The sequence below is a fragment of the Ochotona princeps genome, chromosome 11 (assembly GCF_030435755.1).
Source record: "Ochotona princeps isolate mOchPri1 chromosome 11, mOchPri1.hap1, whole genome shotgun sequence".
In the NCBI taxonomy this organism is placed as follows: domain Eukaryota; kingdom Metazoa; phylum Chordata; class Mammalia; order Lagomorpha; family Ochotonidae; genus Ochotona; species Ochotona princeps.
Window position 1 is genome coordinate 55,688,399 of NC_080842.1, and position 22,446 is coordinate 55,710,844.

At 35.0% G+C, this 22,446-nt stretch overlaps 1 non-coding gene across 1 annotated transcript; it reads right to left on the bottom strand.

Moving 5' to 3' along the window:
- Nucleotides 1–21,700: 21,700 nt before the first annotated feature.
- On the bottom strand, nt 21,701–21,807 carry LOC118760104 (U6 spliceosomal RNA). Its single transcript, XR_004996580.2, has one exon. It is a non-coding gene; the product is annotated as a U6 spliceosomal RNA (small nuclear RNA).
- Between the last annotated feature and the right edge of the window lie 639 nt (nt 21,808–22,446).

Sequence of the window (22,446 nt, forward strand, 5' to 3'; positions counted from 1 at the left end):
TTTTGTCAAGTTACAGCACTAAAATATACTAACTTTTCAGATTCTATCACATTAATGTGAAAAATAACGCAATAATCAAAGCCTTTAACTTATTAGCTAGCACTAGATGTATGCACTTTCCTAGAGCTGGGATAAGTGTTTCTAATATTAGTTCTCAAACAATTCTTACAACCTGTGAGTCTTACATAAATTTACGCCACAAAAACTGTAAGTTTTCAGATGTTGTAACTCAAAGTCATTTCATATTGACTAGAATTCATACTGATTTTGAGCAACAATTAGAATATTTCCGGAAAAATGCATTATTCACCAATTGTCACAGAAAAAATGACAATTCAAAGATTAAAACTGCACATACGCTGTTTTTCAGAGGCCTTCTTTGCTGAAACACTTATCTAATATGCCAAGTCAGACTCAAGTAATTGCATGATTAGAATGAGGGCCAATAGGATAGTCATTCAGAATAGTCCACAATAATATCAGCATGGTACAAAAGACCACAGGAGTCTTGTGCTCCATCAGCGTGTTTTGTAATCTATTAGGAGAAAAAACATAAGAGAAAGTACAAGAGGCCCTCACCCATTACCCTTGGTCAGCTCTGAAAACAGTGACACAGTATGTTAGCTATGATTTTCTATCCAGATACAGCAGAATTATAGTGCCATATAATGCTATATCCCGCTGATTTCATTCTGAATTGTATTTTGAATAGTGCTTTATTTCTGTGGACAAGGACTAAATGTGTTAGCAACGCATTTTAATGATAATGTACTTGCACTACAGGCAATTCACATGGCTTTAAGAGATAAAGATGCATCAATTAGTGATCTTGGCTTGATGTTATTCAACTAAATGTTTATACATTGTGTGTGTGTGTGTATGTTTCTCTTAACTGAGAGACAAATGGTTTAGCTGTACCAGTTCCTGTTATTTGGATATGATTTGTGTGTAGCTGTCAAGGGCCTGGGTGATGGAGGTTTGGTCCCTAACGTGGTGATGGGCAATGTAGTCGTACCTTTAAGAGGTGGGACTAAATGAGAGGCCCCTAAATCATTAAAATTGCTGTACGAAGAAGGAATTAAAGTATTTAGAACAAACCGCTTTAAGCGCAAGCCTGACCCCCGATGACTCTCCGCCTGAGGGTTGTTGACATGATCTCTCCTTGCTCATGTTCGCGCCGTTACCGTGACATCCTGCTCGGAGGCCTGTGGAAGCCTGGCTGCTGCTGCTACATGCTCTAATCTCCTGAGCTATAGACTAAATTGAAGTATTTCCTTTCTAAAGTTGATATGTCTCAGGCAATTCATTACAGAAATAGAAAACAGACTAACATGCCATGTGCAATGTAATATGTGACATAATTTACACAATACTACACATGGTACCATTTATAGTATACTAATGTAAAGCGATGCAAGGCATTGTGAAAAGGCGAGAATTTCTTTGAATTTCTTTCAAAACTAACATGGATTTGTTGAAATCTTCTTTCCAAACTAATAGGAAAGTAGTATATTCTTAAAAATGGTTCTAACACATTTGAGAATACTAAAATGAAACAGAAATAACCTGAATTCAAACTTGTTGTGCAACATTGCTAATTTGGTAAGGGCGCACCTGGGTGCGATGAACCAACTGGATTAGGAAGAGTGTTCATCTTTCAGAGAACGCTGTGATCCAGGTAGTTTTTTCCAGTTATCTTGTCTTTTATGAAGCAACATAATTTTCTCTATGAAGTAGTGTGTCAAAATGTATGAAAAGGTACAAGTGACAGTATTATTTTTAAAAAAACTAATAAAATGGACACAAATTAAAATCAAATCCCAATTACGTCACATTTGCAACAAGCAGTGCAACAAAAATTCCCATGTGCCTTTTTCATTCTACTTTCAGTTACAGAATTCAATGTGTTTATCTATCACAATATGGAAATAAAGAATTTGCAATATGGGCCCAACAGAGTAGCCCAGCAGCTAGGCTAAAGTCCTCACCTTGCATATACCCATCCAGCTCCCTGTTTAAGGCCTGGGAAAGCAGTCAAAAACAGTCTGAAATCTTGGTACCCTGCACCTGCATGGGAGACTGGAGGAAGCTCCTGTCTCCTGACTTTGCATTGGCTCAGCTTCGAATAGATAAGCTCTTCGGATTGGCCATTTGGGGAGTGAACCAGAGGATGGAAGATATTTCTCTTTGTATCTCCTTCTATCTGTAAATCTGACTTTTCAATAATAAAGCAAAATAATGCTAAAAATGAAGCTATAAAATATATAAATTTATTGATAACTGGCAAACTTCTTGTTAAAAGTGTCTGCAATTCATATATTGAATGTGTAAGCTAGTTTCTTGGTTTGTCTTAACTTCTGAACACAATACAATTTTCAATAAATGACTGCCCTATGGTTAAAGAATGTAACTGTAGTGATCTGACTTTCTGCATGTGTTGATTGTTAATGAAGTAAATAATCTAAATTTGGAAATAGCTCTCTCCATTTTAGAGATGATAAACTTTTTACAATGTTTGAATCTAAGGTATAATATGTATTTATTAAACATACTTGATCTTTTTCCCATTTATATTTTGTTGTGACTCTCTTTAAAAAGAAGTAGATATCTTAAAGATTACTTTTTTGCAAAACGAAATATTCACTAAAAATCTAATAACAATTCTGTATCAAGGACTCATAGTTCAATAAACAGGCGGATAAAGTGCTTTACCATAACCATCAATTAAGTGTCTACAATCACCATTAAAAATGATGATGTGATTAGAAAATCTCGCAATATCATTGATAAAATTTGCCAATTACTCTTCGATATTACAAAAATCAGTTGCAACTGAATTTTTCATTCAGTTTGAAAATGTGTCCTTTTGCTTAAGAGCTTTCTCCCTTGGTTCATATTGTTTTACTGATAAATTACTCGGACTAACAGGCTAATTTTTATTCACCATGCATTTCACATTCATTTATTCAGCAATATGCATAATTTTAGGTTCTGAAGATTAATGTAACATTATTAGCAGTAAAGAGAGGTGCAACTTACATTACACAAATAGCCACAGGGGAATATATAAGGATCTTTTCAGTCCTAGAATATATGAATTCGTGAATCATTTTTACCAACATAATCTCTGCATTTTAAACTTTAGAAAGAACCCAAAAATCTCAATTTTGTTTTATTGTACGTATGGTATTTTATTGCAACTTACGATCATGATGTTCTCAAAACTTCTAGATGTTTGGAATGTTTTGTTTTTGTTTTTGTCTTTCTTTGAGATACTTGAGATAGTATTTTGCTCAAGATATTTTTCTTACAATTTTTGAACTGTCAATCTGTGTTTTTCAATTGTTATTCAAGTTGTACATCATGTTCCTGTCTTAGCACACAATGCCAAAAATCTAATAATGAATGCAGCGCTCTCACTAAGTAGAAAAATCCACTATGATTATAAAATAAACAATGTATACAATTGTGAAACAAAGAAATAACAACAACAATAACAAAAAATCAAAAAACAAAGAAGCAGACACAGAGTGAAGGGTCTTGAGTGCTAACCTATGCTCTGACATCGGTGTCTATTAAATATGCAAAAGTTATCCACCTTTATTAATAAAATTGTATAAGTAGTACATATGTGTATATATGTCATGTATGTATATTTAATGTTCTCACAGCCCTTTCTGATTCTCCTCCCTGCTAATTCATTTGGAAGGAAATGGAAGATGATAAAATTGCTGGAGTCTTGTCACCCACTCCGGAGATCACATGGAATTCCCAGTTCTTAGCTTTGCTATGTGCATTTTAACCAGAGGATGAAAGATCTCTGTCACTCTATCAATTATATAAAATAATTCTCTTTCTTTAACCTACAGTAATGAAGCCTGTTTATAATTTTAAATGTGGTGAAATAGGTTAAGGATAAATTAGTTGTGTATCCTAAAATTTTTACAGATTCAAAGATTATAATCAAAATTTCATTTTTCTCCCTTTTTGGTAAAGCCTAAATCAAGTATAAACATATAGGTGTAAATATTTCTATCAGAAAGAAAACTTTAGCTAAATTGAATATGCAATTTTCCTGACACCAAAGAACCCAGAAGTGCAAAATAAGAGTTTTATTTGACTTTTTTTCCCCCCATTTGGGAACACAAGCTTAAGAAACTCAGGGAAAGAGGCATAAATTAAAGAGGTCAATTTTGTAGGAAGCAGTGCTTCTGGCAGATTCATGACAAGATGGTAGAATAATTTTTGTTTTGAACAGCAGGTTGAAAGATTAATGATAAGAAATAGAAAAATCATTTTTATTGGGAGCTGCAGTGCTAAAAGATTTGTGATTTCAGAATCCCTCCCCACCTCAACCTTATTTTCAGAATAAGCAAGTCTAACATCATGTGTTGAATGTTCTTTTAAGTTTCTGCAATGTTTCCTGTAATCTCACTTAATGTTTTAATAAAAGGTGAAGTTGGGTTTTCTGGTTGGTTTCCTGTTTATTAAGCTTATATTAAATGCATTACAAGAAAGTTGGTTTGCAGATGTATCTTTAATTGTGTTTGTTCAAACATGCCAAGTTCATATGAGACATCATCAAAAAACTACTTTTTGCATATTCTGTTAACTTTTTAAAAAAGATTCATTTCTTTCTAGATGGAAGGCAGATCAAATTCTCAGAGAGAAGGTTAAAGAGAGAGAAATATCTTCCATCTACTGGTTCACTCCCCCAGTGGCCACGCTGGTGATGCACTGAGCTAATCTGAACCCCGGTGCCAGAAACTTCCTCCATTTCTCCCACAAGAGTGCAGTGTCCCAATGCTTTGGACCATCATCTACTGCTCTCACAGGCCATAAACAGGGAGTAGGATGAGAAGGAGAGCAGCCAGGACACGAACTGAAACCTGTGACCATAAGGGATCCTGGTACTTGCAAGAAGAGGATTTAACCATTAGGCCATTGCACCGGGCCCTAGTTTGTTAAATTTTCGGTCAGTTTTTTTGTGCATAATCTGTAATAAAATCGTTCAGATCAGAAATAATTCAGTGGATGTATTAGTGATAATTTCTTCTTTATAAAGACATAGGGCAATTATTACCTCTTTTTCTTAAAAAAATTCAATTCAAAAAATATATTTACTTCAAAAAGGACTTGAGAAAAATGTAGAATCCCTAATAATTTCAAAATGCTAGATTCTGAAGGCATTTAATCATATATTTAGAATTGACAGGGTTTATTATATTATATAATTTAAATTTCCTTGATTATATTGGTGTTTCTGAAAAGATAAAGTCTAACACAGTGTTCATGATATCCCTGATTCATTCTTTTTGTTTTTAGATTCAGGTATAACCGGGCTAGAAAACTACTTCCAGTTCTTCCTGTTTACTTTGAAGAGATCCCTGGTCATCTTTCACTCTTCATTTAGTAAATGAGGATAGTCATAGCAACTGTCTTTTTTAGTTGTTTCATGAATTAAGTAAATAGCTGCTGCCAAAGTAGCCTAGCGTCCAATCATGTGAGAACCCAGTAAGTAGATACAGTGAGCCACACAGCCATTGCCATTGGGCCGTTTAAAACACTGCAAGTGAACTCAGAGTTTCTGGCACCTTATGAAGCTCTCCTTTAAGCTTTCCGTTTACCTAAATTCTCATGGAAATATTTTCAACATGATTTTTGTCACTAATGGTTTGGTAAGAAAAAAAAATGTAAAAATTACCCATGTCATGAGATTCAACTCTTACAACTGCCAAAATTGATTAAGGGGGTCAATGCAGTCAAAATAGAATTTATTTGACTTTGAAATGCATGCATAAAATAGTAGGTAAAAGCTAAACCTATATATATTGTTATGTTTCCTATTTTTTAGTCTTAAAACTTTTTTTATAATGCTATAAAAACACTATGTATTATGAAGAACAACACTGAATTCTTGCAACTGGCAAGTATCGTTCAGTTACTACAAACAAATTACAAAGTATAACGTAATCTATGTTCAATACCAGTTTGTTAGGGATGTGATTGCAATATGCCATGACTTTAATGATTTAAATTCAGAAACTGAGCTCCTCACAGTTCTCAAAAGTAGGAATCTAATATCCGTATGTCAGCATGTTTGATTCCTGTATAAGGGCTCTCCTCTTGCCTTTCAATAGTTTACACATCCCCTGTATTCAAATGGTGCTTTTCCTTGGCCTTTCTGGTTTCTAATTTATGCTCTCTTCATTTATAATAACTCCAATCATTGAATCAAAACCTGCTCCTATATATCATTAGTTTTAGTTATTTCTGTAAAGATGTGATCTCTAAACAAAACCGCATACTAAAATAGTATTCAGAAATGATATCTTCAAAATAAGAATTTACAAGTGACACAACCCACACCCCTTTTGACACAATATATCAATCTCTCTTTTTTCTCTCTCTCTCAAACCTTGCCAAGAGTTAAAGAGAAAGAGAGAGAAAGAGAGAGAGATGGCAAGGCAAGACAAGAACAAAACAGTTAGTATCCCCCAAGTCACATGACTGGCTATTGGAAGATTTAATATTTCATCCCAGGCAACCTGACAAGAGAGATTAAACTCACCATTATATTCCTTGCACCTCTGTTGGGTAGGTCAGAATACAGCCTTGTACATGAAGCATCACACTTGTTATTCCTCTTGCAAAATACAGACTATTCCTTTTCCAATTCTAGTGTGTAATTATGCAGCCTCTGACACTTGAGCACATCTGAAGCAACAGAGGTGACTCAAAATATTGCAGATCATGAAGCAGAATCAGGAGACTGGATCACCAGAACATGTAGCAAAATCTCTCTCCACGAAAACAAGTTCTTTACTATGAAGTCAACTAAATACATGAACGAGGTTATAAATACATATAAAAACAATGACTAAACCTTCACATGAGAAAGAACTTGTAGAGGAGAAATGACTGAATGCTAAACACTGGTTTGTTTTCAAATAATTAAATAAATCTGTTAAAAAATGTATAGTGATGACACTGAATTAGAGTGCTTTTATTACATTTATGAGTAGTTACTTAGAGGTTATTCAATACTCATTTTCTTATAACAAGATATTTTGCTAAAGCAAATTCGTTGTTAAGGCATAAGGAAAAACATGGAAATACACACATGAAGATTTCAAATGATTGTCTCCTTTGAATTAATAATCTGGGTATATGTAATAAATTGGCATTAAATAATCTATCATGAAGTGCACCAGCATTTTCATTTAAAAACATTTATCTACTGGAAGGGAGATAGATGATACAGAGATGTCACATCACTTCTCAAATGCCCAAAATAGCCGAAACAGGCGTCATAAGAAAGATCAGGGCCAGAAATTCAAACAGGGTTTCTCAGGGAGGGAGTAGCTACCCAAAAACTTGAGCCATCACCTATCATTTTCCATTGTGGATATCAGCAAGAAAATGAGATTTGGAGCAAAGCCAATGTTCAAACCTCATGCACTTTGATATGTGGCATGGGTCTCTCCAGCGGTCTTAACTTGTGTTACCAACACCTGCTCTCAAGCAGGATTGTTTTAATGATACATAAAATCCGAAAGAATCTAAGTGTATGTCTAAAAGAAATGATTCAGAGCTTGCTGCTGTGGCACAGCACGTTAAGCTGTAACATGTTACATCAGCATCCCCTATGACAATGGACTCAAGAAACAACTAATCGCTCCACTTGTGACCCAGCTTTCTGTCGGTGCACTTGGGAAAGCAATGCAGTCTGCACCCCATCACCGACGTGGAACTCCTGATAGAAGCTGGTAGACCTTCACTGTAACAACTGTATTAGGGAAAACGGTATCAATGGGCAGCATTTACTATTTAACTTACATCAAGACACGTTTTTCCATTTATCTGGATATGTTTATATTGAAGCAAATCTCATGTGCTCCAAATGTATCCCAAAGTTTTCTCCTAATTCAAATTGTGATTGAGACAACAAAATCACTTCTTAAAGAAAAAAAAATGTTATTAAGTATTCCCTTATATTTTGAGTGCTTTTCATAGTTATATTAGATCTGAGAAAGAAAATATGACATCATATAATATTCTGTAGAAAATGGAGCGTATTTAGATTGCCACAATTAATTAATCATAAGTCCAAGTAATTCAGTATGTCATTTGTGTTTTTATAAACATAACTTTCCAATATCTGTCATTCCATTGTTCCTGCAACCAATTTGCTGTTTTACAAAAACACGGTCATAGTTTAACTATATTCATATGTATATTATTTGTAGGTTGCAACATGCAAGGTAAATATATCTAGTTATCTATTCAGGCGGATGCTGTAAATGAGTGTATTGTACTCTCCATGTACGTTTCTTTAAATAAGTAGTATGAACTACTCATGGGAAAGCAAATTCACTTTCTTGAAATTAGATCCATGCATAACATACTACCAGAATCTGAAACATTTTTATTTTTTTAAAGATTTATTTTTATTTTTTCCTGGGGGGGCGGTACTCAGATATACAGAGAGGAGGAAAGACAAAGAGGAAGGTCTTCTCTCTGTTGATTCAATCCCCGAGTGTCCTCTATGGCTGGAGCAGCTAATTGAAGCCAGGAGCCTCTTCTGGGTCTCCCATGTGGGTGCAGGGTCCCAAGGCTTTGGGCTGTCACAACTGCTTTCCCAAGTCACAAGCAGGGAACTGGATTTCTGGAAGCAGGGCAGCCCGGATTAGAACCAGCACCCGTATGGTACCCCAGCATGTTCAAGGTGAGGACTATAGCTGCTGGATTCCCACACATGCCCCGACATTTTTAGTTTTGAATCGACACTTTAAAATGCTGTATTATACAGTGTAATGCATACAATAGTTCTGTCAACTAAATAGGTTGAAGATAACTACAAATTTCTACTTGTACTTTTCTTTGTGAGTAATATGTTTCAGTGAGAAAGGGCAATAGCCTATGAGATTTCAGTGAGTCTTACAATCATTGATAAACACATTCAACCTTGTGATACATCAGGATATAGATCCACTTGCTTTGCCAGCATCCCATATTGAAGTACCAGTGTGTTCAATCCTGGCCTTTCCAAGTTCTATTCCATTCCCTGTTAGTGCATCTAGCAGAGCAGATAGGGATGGCACAGGTGTTTGTTTTCCTGTCAGTCATATGGAAGTCTTGGACAGAGTTTTTGGCTTTCTGACTTTAGTCTTTCCCAGTTTGCCATTGTGAAAATTTGTGGAGTCACTAACCTGTGGAAATTCTCTCTCTCTTTCACCTCTCACTCTGTTGTTGCAATAAATGAATAAATCTTTTTTTAAAAAAACATGCATTGATTCTTGTGACAAAGCATATTGTATTCTTTAACACCCAGCATTTGACTTACTTGCTAAAATGCCTGTAAATTTTACTGTCATGCCAAGATTTAGTCTTGGTACTACCCATTGATTATGCCAGCTTTCTAATGAACAATATGGGGTATTCAATAATAATTCAGGTACTGTTACATATGTGGGGAACTCTTATGTGGTTCTGTGAAACTCACTTTGATTTGGCCTCTTCCCAGCTTCTACAGGCATATCCAAAGGAAAGTACAGAACCTATGTGGTCTGATGTGAAATGTGATTTATGTTTTTTTTTTCTTTTGGCTCCTTTGGAATGTGTGTTCTTCAAACACACATGCCTCACCATTATTTCAGATTTAAATTTAATTTCAGATGTCTTGTGTTCAACACACATTAATAAGCACTATATTTCAAGGGTCAGATATAAAAAGAAAGAAATTATTTTTCATTAATTTTTGTAAGCCATATTTCATTAGGTTAAAAACTCCCTGATTTCTGTATTCTGTTACTTGTACTGCTTTTAAGTTGTAAGATATATAACTGTGTTTCCCTTTCTTCCCCCACAAGTCTACTTTCATCCTAAAAGTAAAATAAAACATTGATCTTGGTAAAAGTCTTACTTTATGGTGACTATAAAATAACACATATAAAATAAACTCAGAAATTATATTGCAAATGCATCTGGATCACTTATAAAAGTTATTAAACTATTATACATCTGCGGTAATTACGGATGGAAAAACTACAGATCCGTGCTAGAGCTCTTGTCAGAGAAACAAAGCTAATTTGAAAAGTAATAATCACAATAAAATCTCTCTCTGTCACCATTTCTTGTTTAGTTTCTAAGGATTCAGTGCTTTTAACATTCCTGCACCGTAGTTCACAACTTAAAAGAGCCATTATTACGGAAATGTTTAATGTGATAATTCCACTTCAGTAGAAGAACGAAGCAGTAATAATGAGCAATTAGAAGACTCATATTGATATTGTATCAACTTAACACATTTTATAGGCCATGTACTAATTTAATTTAGGCTTCACAGAACAGAAAGTTTAAATGTGTCAGACTCAGGGTGGGTTTAATTTTTTTCTAAATAACCATCATGTGTTCCTTCATGAATATAAGTATTTTAAGTATCTCTAGCACATTTAGTCAAGGAAGCAAAAGTGCATTTTTAAAGGAGAAAGTAGATATTCTTGACAGAGCCCACTATTCCTTCCATAAGGAAACATTTGCACAAGGTGCTGATGAGTAATAAAGAATACGGCTTCTTGTTTCTTCAGCTATTGTATCTGGAAATGTAACGGATTCCTGGAATATTTACTGGCCCTCTCTCTAGAACTTCTTCTCCCATCATCATTTAATCAAAAGACAATAGTGGCCAAGCAGATCTCTGATAGTTGTACATGCCCACAATGTGTAGCATAGCTTCAAACATGGATAAAGTTGACCTAAATCTCAGAGTAACAGGAATCGAAGGTGAGTAGCTACTACAGTAAGTGTGTGATTGTGCTTTCCGACTAGAAACATGACTCTTGAAAGCGTCTTTGAACTCCCTGGTTATTCATTCAGGCCTCTCTAATCTCATTGGTTATTGCTTGAATACATCACAATGGTTTGTAAGCTTAGGGAGTTGTTCACATAATAGCTCCTGGGTTATTCTCTGCCAAGATTCACAGACTTTATAAAAGAATGGAATAAGAAGATATTCTGTGCAGCTTCCCAGAATTTGTTCTTTATTGAATTCATCCCAGTCACATAGTCCACATCACAAATCTCAGGCAATTCTGTGACCTCTGACTCCAGTTTCTGTCCTCCTAGTCCAGCAGGGCCAGTGATTTTACAGGTTCCTCAAACCTCACTGGAGACTAAAGGATGTCTCCTGGCAGAAGGGTGTGTGACTGTGGGACACACTGTATTTTTTCCTTCCCTTAGGGTTTATCTTTCTGCAGCCATGAGTTGGGTTCATTCATGTTGAAGTGTTTGCTTGAATCTAGTTGCTTATAAAAGTAGAAGTGCAACATTGATGTCAATAAAAAATTATGTTTATTAATCAGAAAAGTACTCAGTTTTTTTTAAATTTTCATTTTATAATTTTTTTTAATTTATTTCAGGCCCGGCTCAATGGCTCAGATGCTAAATCCTCAGCTCAAAAACATTGGGATTCCATACATGCTCTGGTCCATGTCCCACCTGATCCACTTCCCATCCAGTTCCCTGTTTGTGGCCTGGGAAAGCAATAGAGAATGGCCCCAAGCCTTGGGACCCTGCACCCACATGAGACTGGGAAGAAGCTTCCAGCTTCTGGCTTCAGATCAGCTCAGCCCTGATACTTAAGACGACTTGGGTGGTGAGTGAGCCGGCAGATGGAAAATCTTTCTGTATCTCCTTCTCTCTATAAATCTGGCTTTTCAATAAAAAATAAATAAATCTTTACAAAGTACAAAGTACAAAATGTTTTCATTTCAGAAACAGGAAAACATGCAAAGGTGCAGAGACAAAGAAAAATGTTCTCTTTGCTGGTTTATGCTTTAGACTTCTGCAAATAGGCAGGCTAGGGCATGCCAATTTAAGAGGTAGGAGCTTAGTATAAGCGTCGTCTCCCTCAGAGATGGTATTGACCCCAGTGTGTGAGATACAGACTGCTGCTTCCCAGGCATGCATTAGCAGGTAGCTGGAATCACCAGCAAGCCAGGACTTTAACAACTACTCCAATACGGGATGTAGGAATCACAAGTGGCGTTTTAAGCACTCTACCAAATGCTCATCCAAGAAATTTCCTTTTTCAAAACGTTTTGTCAATAATTTATGCAACTTCAGCTTCCAACTACATGTGATTTCAAAACATTTACTTTCAAAATAACCTTTGAATATAGCCTCTTTATGCTTACTAATATTAATTAAGGAACAATTTCAATCAAAGTACATATAAATTGTTAAATATATCATTTCACTTTCATTTAAATGATATGTTTTATGATTGTCTTATTTCGAAGTCTGTTAAAGTTAGTTTCAGTTCTCTTCTCACAGTTGCATGTCAGAGCTATATGTTAAAATAATAACACTTAAATAAGAGACTGATGGAATTGTGATTCTTTACGAAGGACTATACCACTGTAGCAAAATGGGAGTTTAGGGGAGAATTCTAGTCTATATGAAATTATACTACGTAATTCAAAAATTCAAAATAAAATTTAAAAAGTAATAATTAAGATTTTGCAAAGGCACTGTCATGTGTGCTATGTGATGCTCTTCATTAATGAATATTAACTTCAGGTCATATGCTATGAGATTGAATAGAATATCTGTAGCAGGAACTTGTGGAATCAGGTATGGGCAATCACCCCTGGGCCCTGCCTGCTACCGGGTGGGCATGGATTAGAGCTGACCTGCCTGTGACCTGAGACACAGCTTCCAGGCCTACACGTGGAGCATGAGCTCCAACATGACTAGAAGGTCAAGGGGAATACACATGGAGCATGACCTCTGACATGACCAGAAGGTCAAGGGAAATAGACGCGTATTCTAGCCATTTACAGTGTCATATTTGGTTGGGGGAACTGACGGAAGATGCCCTACTGCCTTCCCTTTCCTTAACCTTTAAAACCCTGGAATTTGTAATGAATAAATGGAAATTCCACACCAACTTGTTTCCAGTGGCTGTTAAAGAACACCGTTGCCTCACCCTCAGTGACCTCAAGCCCTGCTGGCAGGGTTAAACCCCGAGAATGGGGTAGAATACCCTCATAATCAAACAAAACAAAAAAAAAAATGCAAAAAAGAGTCTGAAGTTAGTTCTGCTCCTTTTTAATGTCATCCAGAGCCCTCTATGGGTGTTGTGCTTAACTTGGAAGAAGTGAAACCTTAATGGATGGAGGAATTAACAGTTGGGATTTAAGAAATGTGATTGAATGTAACATACAGAAACACATAATTTAGTAGCCTGTGTTCTGTATTAGAACTGAAGGATTGGCAGGAAAATGGTGAGGTTACTCAATACAATGTCATTTAATTCCACAATGTTATAAATTGTTGCTAATGTTATGTTGGGACTTTTAATTGATCGGAATGATACTCTGCCGGCTCTACCTTCAAACCAGAGATGATCTCCCCAAGAAACCATTGAACTTATCTGGACAATAAGATGCTGGACTCTATGCTTGGTATATGCTTGCAATGAAAGAATCTCAACTGAACTTGAACTGTGGTAATGCAACAAGGTGGAAGAATCCACCATGGGGGGAGGGTTTGGGGATGAGTGGGGAGAATCCCAGTACCTATAAAACTGTGTCACATAATGCAATGTAATTAATAAAAAAAAAGAAAATATTTCCAAATAGCCAAGTGATTAAATCTAAAATGAAACTAAAAAAAATGAGAACAGATCAATTTGGGAGTAATTTCACAAATTTAAATATGAAGTTATGAATACAGTTATAACATATTTAAATGGATCAGAACAAAGTAGAAGAGTAGGAGACACAAATACAAGAGACGTCTTCTGGGACTTTACACTTAAATACTAAGGAAGAATATGAAAGGAATGCGGTGAAAGACAGTTGAGAAAAGAAGAAAAAGTGAAGAAGAAAAAAACGTGATGTTCAAGTGAATTGCTGTGAAAACATATCCATATTCATTTCTTCAAAGTAGGAAGAAAAATGTTAAATTTTTGATTATATAAAAAACAAAAAATTGTCACAGATTGTAGCCTATTCCAAAAGAACAATGTTGAAGAATGCTTTCTGAAATTAGTAGAAAATTAATTTTTAATTTAAAAAAATAGTCCTTGATGGGGAGTTAAAAAAAACTATTGATAATGTGAGCATTTACAACCTATGGACTTTCCACTGTCTTGTCACCTATGCAGCAAAAAGTACATGAATACCTCAAAGTTGATTAACAGACCCTTTAGGTCTAAACCAAACATTCATGTTTCTGGAAATAAACTTGTGAAGAGCTTCCCTCCACGATAAAACAATAATGCAATGTATGTACATAACACATATCTGTATTTACATAAGCATATGGAGACAGAGCACAAGATAAACACACACAGTTCTGAGAATGATAGAACCATTTCCTAACATCCTGTGTACTCCAAATGCTGAGTTAAATGCGACATTGTAGTGATTTTTAGACATGCAACAAGGAAGAGAAATGGAAGACATTGAAGACTATTGCTGGGAAAATCTGAAGCAAGTTCCAAATATGTACATATCAGGCAATTAGTTATTGTTAAGAAAATGAAATATTTGGAAAGGAGAAGCCAAAGCAAATTTTTAAAGACTAGGAAGAGGAGGTAGAAAAATTGAAAAAGTTCAGAAAGCAACAGGATGCTTCAGGTCTTAAAGCAAATGAAAAAAAAGTAAATAATAACATTTTTTAAAAACTCATAAGTACTGCAAATGGAGCCATCAGAGTATTAGAGTATTGTTTAAGTGGTATGTGTCTCAAATAGATTCACATTTATATCTATTTGAAAAAGATGCATTTGAATTTTAAATGTAATGCTAACATTGCAGTAAGGAAGCAATAAGGGCCGATATTTATATTTACAATGAAGTAGGTATAGTTTAATAATTTTAAGTTTTACAATTATTAACATATTGAATTAGCCATTATGATTTTAGGATAGTTTTCTGTCACTGATACAGCAGGAAGCTAGGAGATAGAATTATAATGGATATGTTTGGAATCATTAAGCAATACATCACAGACACTCCTTTAGACTTTGTAAATAAGCAAGCAAGAACATACTTCCAACTTTCTTGAGATTAAGGTTTATTTATGTTACAGCTCATAATTACTCATATTAATTTGAAGCCAGGAGCTTCTTCCAGATCTCGCACATGGGTGCAGGATCCCAAGGCGTTGGGCCATCCTTTACCACTTTCCCAGGCTACAACAGGGAGCTAGATGAGAAGTGGAGCAGGCAAGACATGAACCAGGTTCAATATAGGATCCCAGAGCATGCAAGGTGAAGATTTAACCACTAAGCTATCATGCCAACCCAAATTTTGATTTTTCTTCCATCCACTGGCTCACTCCACAAGTGACCACTATGGCCATGGCTGAGATAGTCTGAATCCAGGAGCCAGGAACAGAGGTGCAGGGTCCCAAAGCTTTGGGACATCCCAGCTCATAATCAGGTAGTTGGACCAGAAATGGAGCAATCAGGTTGGAACTTGCACCCGTATGTGATGCCGGCCTTTTAAGCAGAGCATTAGCCAGCTGGACACTGCAGAGGCCGATTTCTTACTTCTTATTTGAAAAGAATAATGTCACAGAAATAGGAAGAGACAAAGTGAGAGATATATTGCATCCTTGGGGTCACTCTCCACATCCCACAATAACTTTGGCTGGCTCAGTCTGAGTCCAGAAACCAAAAACTTCATGTGAATCCCCAGTGTAAGTGACAGGGACCCAAGTACATGAACCTTCTGTCTCCCAGAGTGTGCTTTAGCTGCAATCCGGAACAAAAGCACAGGGAGGCCAGCCATGAGACCAGCTACTCCAACACAGGGCATGGGTGCACCATGCTGCATCATAGCTCACTGCACCAACACATCCATCTCTAAGATTTCTATAATAATTTAATTTTCAATTTCAGTAACAAATTTATTCCTAAGCTTTAAAAGCATTTTTATGTTTGCTGCCATCATGGGCTTTTTATTCACTATCTGTTCATATTTGAACATATCACAGACTGTGTTACAGATACTTTTACTCACCGAATTTCTTTAAATACATTTATGTATACTTTAGTTGTAAAGCAGGGGAGATAGACAGATCCCCCATCTGCAGACTCATGCCCCAAGTGCTTTCAACAATCAAGGCTAGATTAAGCAGAAACCAAGAGGCTCAGAACTCAACCTGGGCCCCTTGTTAATGTCAGAAAGCTGCACACCCTGTGTCAACTGCTACCTGTAAGGGTGCGCCTCCCCAGGAAGGTGAATCAGCAGTAACAGCACCTCAACCCAGGCCGTCAGCCCTTGGGTGTGCACTTTCCAACTCAGGGCTGAGTTGCCCTGTCAAATACAAAGGAAGTAAAGGAGATTTGCAACAGGAAACAATTATGTCTTAAGCACAAAAATAAATGTTTTAAAATCATGTGACAATCTCATGTAGGTAGGTATTTAAAAATCACAAATACTGAGTGAAGCCTTTATCGTAAACCTCAATAAAAGAAAAAAATTGTTACCTTCAAATTCTAAAGTTTTTCTTTGAAAATACTGTCAATACACTAAACTTCTGATGGAGTTATGTATTAACATTTTCTAATATGTATAATAAGATACAAATCGAGTAAAGCATACAAAATAGATCTAAAATTATAGCAAGTAGAAAATCTGAACGAAATAACATAGTGCCAAAGTAAACAGCATCAACTTAGAGAAAAGTCAGTAATGTGTTCATAATACATTTTAGAATGTCAAAGGTAATGTTGACAATATTTTAAATATGCAACCTATAAAGTGAGTTTTATTTTATAATGTTAATTATTTGAGCATTTTACAGTACAGATTAAGAATTGTTTACTTATTTTACAAAGATCTATGTGTTTGAATGACAGTTACAAAGCAAGAAGACAGAAATTGGAGAGACTAAAAAAGACAGAAGTAAGTATTCCATTCACTGGTTCACTTCACCAAAGGCCGCAGCAGGTGTGGCTGGGTCAGGCAGAAGCCAACAACCGGGGGTTTTCTCCCTGTCTCCCACATCAATGCAGGTGCCCACGTAGCCGGCCATCCTCGTTTGCTTTCCCCAGGTACATTTTCAAGAAATTGGATGACAAGTAGAGCAGCTGGGATAACCTAAATTCAGATTGGCATCTCTATGAGATGCTGACGAAGCTGATGGCTGCTTCATAATTTATTCTGGACTGCCAACCAAATAAAATTTTCAATTATTGAAAAACCATTTTAAGCTATTAAATAGCATCAAAAATAATATACAGACATCACAGACTTTTTTACTTACAAAAAGGAAGTTATACAAATAGTTGAATCATTCTTGCTTATTAAATTAATATATAATAGAAATATGTTTTTGTTGTGTTGTTTTTTCCTTCAGGCATATGTGTTATCCAATTTTGTTGAAGGCACAAATGTAATTATTGAGGAACAAAAACTACTATATATGTTATTATAACATTTTAACCTATGTAATTGTGATCTAGAATGCCTCAGAACTGATGTTTACTCCATTCAATATGTACTAGTTAGTAGATTTTTCATAAATCCATTATTGGGGAATATAAAAAAATGTCAAATTGTTAATAATGCCCTCAATTAATCTGTTCTTTAAATTAGTCTGTCCACCCTCAGAATATATTAGATGATTTGTACATATATGTGGTATTCCATCTGACTCAGAATTGGGGTCTTTATGGAAATGTATATGTAAGCAAATTTAGACATTGAATCTTTTAAATATACATGTGTGTGTGTATAATTTTAATTTGAAAGGAGTATAGGGCAAAGAGGAGATACAATGACTGGAGTTGAGCCAATCCAAAGAACCAATGGCTGGGAGCTAGGTGCATCTTCAGGTGTCCAATCTGCATGCCAGTGCCCAAGAACTTAGCCATCCTTGGTTGCTTTCCCAGTCTATAAGCAAAGATCCGGATGCGAAGTGAAACAGTTGGGACTCAAACCAGATGCTCGTGCCTGTGGCAGAAGCTACCCAACTTCACACTGAGCTGGTCCCTTACTCATGAATCCTAAGCCCTATTTGCCAAATTATACTATTCCAAGAAGTATATTATAAAGGTTTGGTGAACCTTAAAGTAACTGCATATTTTGTACATTTTCTTTTTTCCATGATTTGCTACGTTTACACTTTTAAATTAAACTACAAAATAAAAACAGAGATATTATTATGTGACTTGTACTTGCAGCACTAAAATGAAAGAATACACAGTTAATTGAGTTGTTAGACCAATCTTTCATTTTAACAGACACCATCTGCAAAACAAATGTTACACATATAATTACATATAATAAAATCATATTAAAGAACCAATATGTAAAGTTCCACTGGAATTGAATACAGAATCATCACATATGCTTCCCAAGATTAATAATAGTGCCCAAGAGGAAAGGAAGCAATGGAAAAATGCACAACCATATTAACAAAGAAGTATTTAGGGCTAAGCACCTGCTGAATGTAAATGTAGGCAGATTCATGTACTAAATTTCTTCTAACTAGATTATTCCACAAAATTTAATTATGTAGGCACACACACACATACATAATAAAATACACTCTGGAAATGGAAAGTTGCCAAGATTGTATTAATAGGACTAATTACTCATAAAAAAGAAGAGCAGTTATTAAATTCATATTAGAAAATGTTCACTTAAAAATTTCAACACAAAATTATGAACACAATTTCATTCTATCTCTTTTAAGTATAAAGATTCTCATCTGGATAGTGGAAACTCTTCCCAACAAAGAGGGACTATGCAACTTATGGAACCTACAAGATGAGAGGAGGAAAGCGTCATTTGGAAAAAGAAAATGAGAAGGAAGTTGACATTCCAGGGATATAAGCCCAACAGGATGAGTTCAGAGGGTTTACCTAGCTCAGTGTAACTGAAGAGCAGCCACCAATGCAAGAATAGTGGGGATAGAGAAACGAAAACCAAAACCTAGATCACATGAACATTTACATTTTATTTTTATGGCAATAAATTTCAACTGAAATTGTTTAAATACTGCAGGCAATTAAGTGTGTAAAGTAGATTCAGAAGGGGGATTTTGAAAATTAGACAATTTTGAAAGAAGTAATTATGAAAAAAAATAAAAGAAGACATCTCATGCTATCATACTCTATTCTGGCTATCAAAGCAACTTTAATAAAAATGAACTTTTAATTGATTATAGACACTTGAAAGGCAGTATTCTTTCTTTAATGTTGTAAACTTAACACCACCAAAATTTCTGACTCACAAAAGTTACTAAAACACACATCTAATTAATTAGCATAAAATATAATACCCAAGCAAGGGAATATACATACGCTGGTCTAAAAATATGAGATATTTTAGGCTACTTATTGGAAGTAAAATTCCAAAGGATGTATTTCATTGACAAAGAGGTTTAATTTGCAGTAACAGAATGTGATTAAAGAGGAGCTGATAAATAAAAATTATGCAACTGTTGTTACAAATTATTCTTAAAAATAAAAAAGATAGACACTCACTGGAATTTCTATCAAAAAAGGACAACTTAAAACAGGGAATTTGTAAGAAGAACTTGAATTTGGTTCAAGCTCTTTTATCACTTGACTAATATAAACCTTGATTGGTTTCACGCTGGTCAATTCATATACATACATTAAAAACCACTCATTTAAGAATATAACAAAATATCTAAATTGTCAGCTGATGTAGCGTGCAATTTCAAACATTCAGTTAATTCTACAGAATTTAGCAGGTGACAATTTATGAGTCAAAAATAAAATTTGGAAATAATAAAATCAGTAATAATAATTGATTTATCCTAAATTGTGATCCTGAAACCATTTTTTAACATAATAAAAAAAAGTTCATGGGAGGTGGAATTAAAAGATAATTCTATATTGGCTTGAATATTTTGAAATCCATGCATGATTTATCCTAACATTTTAATGTAAGTTTAATGTAAGTTAATTTTTTAAATGTTATATATACTTAAAAAACAGAGAGGGAGAGAGTACTCGCGCCAATCCATTTGTTCCTTTGGCGGACACCGACAATACATGAGTGGGGTTGGCCCAGGATGAAGCTGGGAGCTAGGAATCCAGCAATTCCAACTACAAGAACCATCATTTTCTTCCACAGTGTGTAAGAGTAGATGCTGAAATTCAGAGCAGAGTCAGTCCTTGAACCCTGGCACTCTCACAGGGAATGCAGGAATTCCATCGAAGCTGTTGATCACAGGTGAGCAAACGCGTACCCCGAATTGATGCTTTGAAGATTTCTCAAGAAAAAGAAAAAAAAAAAACTTCTGTAAATGTTGTTCATGCAATTACTTCAAAAATGTTACTTATCAAACATCATAAATCCAATGTGATATTAGCAGAAGTACAAAATATAAGCAATGCAGAATTTTGTGAGATGAAACATACAAAATATTCAATATTTTAAAGTTATTCACTAAATTTAGTGGCGTTGCAGTTAAAAATTAAAACTATTTTTGACAAAACCATTTAAATTGTAAAGCTTTATGCTTACAGATTTATAAAATAGGAAAACAGAAACAAAGATATGCAGTATCAATAATATATCAGGAATTCTTCCAAAAAGATTTAAAATGAGGATGGGTTATAATGTCTGTCTTTCTACCTAGTCTCACACACACACACACACACACACACACGGACGCATGCACAAACACATACACATGTTATATTAATAAATGAATATTATTATACCACATAGGAGAGTATTTTAAAACTCTTGCATATGAAATAACTCTAATATGTGTCAAAATAAGAACATTTTGATTAAATGTGTGATACTTTTGCCTATCTTAAATTTTAATCTAAATCTTACAATTAAGATCTATTCACTCATGCCTTGGCCATTGCAGCAACTTGGGGAATGAACCAGCAGACAGAAGATTTTTTCTCTGCCTCTCCTTCTCTCTGTATATCCTCCTTGCCAATAAAAAAATAAATCTTAAAAAGATAATTATTTATTTAAACCAGAACCTTTAAAAAAGATCTGATAAAAATCAAATGTTGCTTTAAAAGATGTTCAGAACTAGTAGTTTATACTGCTGTCTGGACTAAAAGGTATTTAACTTTTACAACCAATTTTTTAGTGCTTACTAAAGCCAAAAACTTATTATGATTATGCATCAATAATAGGAATTCCAATATTTACTCCATAGAAATGCCTGCACTTGATTATTAGGGAAGCAGAGACAAAAAGACCTTGTCCTTTTAGTTACAACCATTTTATCCAATATATAGTAAATGAACTATAACAAAGAAGCCAGAGAAGTACATGATTGTGCAATTATGCTATTGAACACCATGGATTAAAATTGTAAAAAAAAAATCTTCTAATAGTGTAACTAACTGATATTTGAAATAGTATTTCAAAATCATTTTTTATGTAAACATAATGTTGTATAATAAACCATGAACACTATTTTTGATACATAGCTTTCAACCCTTTGTACCAAAATTTGTAATTTTTGGCTTTCTATCACTCTCCCTATGAAATATAAGAGGCAGGAAGGGGGACTAAGTTGCTATGCAATACAGTATTTTGGGTGGTGGGAAAAGTACTAAAAGAAGCAGCTCATGAGTCCACATGTGAGTTTATACTATTCCTTACATTACTACAGGTTTTATTTATTTATTTATTTATTTATTTATTTATTTATTTATTTATGTGTTTAAAATATGGAACACTTCATAAATTTGTGTGTCATCCTTGTGCAAGGGCCATGCTAATCTACTCTGTATCGTTCCATTTTTAGTATATGTGCGGCCGAAGCAAGCACTGCTATGGGTTTAAATGCTTCCAAATGAAACACAATAAAATAAACAGAAAATGTCAAAATCAGTTAAAGCTTAGGTAACAACTAAGATATTGGTGTTTCATCCCATCATTCGTGATGCATCACATTAAAACCCCGTTGCCTCTGTTCAACAAGGCTTTGTTCAAGTAATATTGCTCAATTCTTTACCTGTTGCTTTCTACATATCATATTACCTGATTTGCCTATTAAATGGGCTATGTATAGATGTATGCATATGTATAAATCGTTTTTAAGTTTAGTAAACATGTATTTCTGCATTTTAAGGATTGATTCAGTCATTTTATTTGAAAGGTGTATTTGCAGAGAGGTTAGAAAGAAAGAGTAAGATCTTCCATACTTTGGCTCACACTCCAAATGACTGCAATGGCCAGAGCTGAGCTGATCTGAAACCAGAAGCCAGAAGTCACCCATGTCTCCCTCATGCATGCAACGACCCAAGGATTTGGACCATTTTCCACTGCTTTCCTAGGCCATAGGGCACAAAGCTGCATTGGAATTGAAGTAGTCAGGACACAATCCAGTGACCATATGGGATACTGAAGCTACAGTTAGAGTATTAGCTTTCTATGCCACCATGCCAGCACCAAGAAACATGCTTTT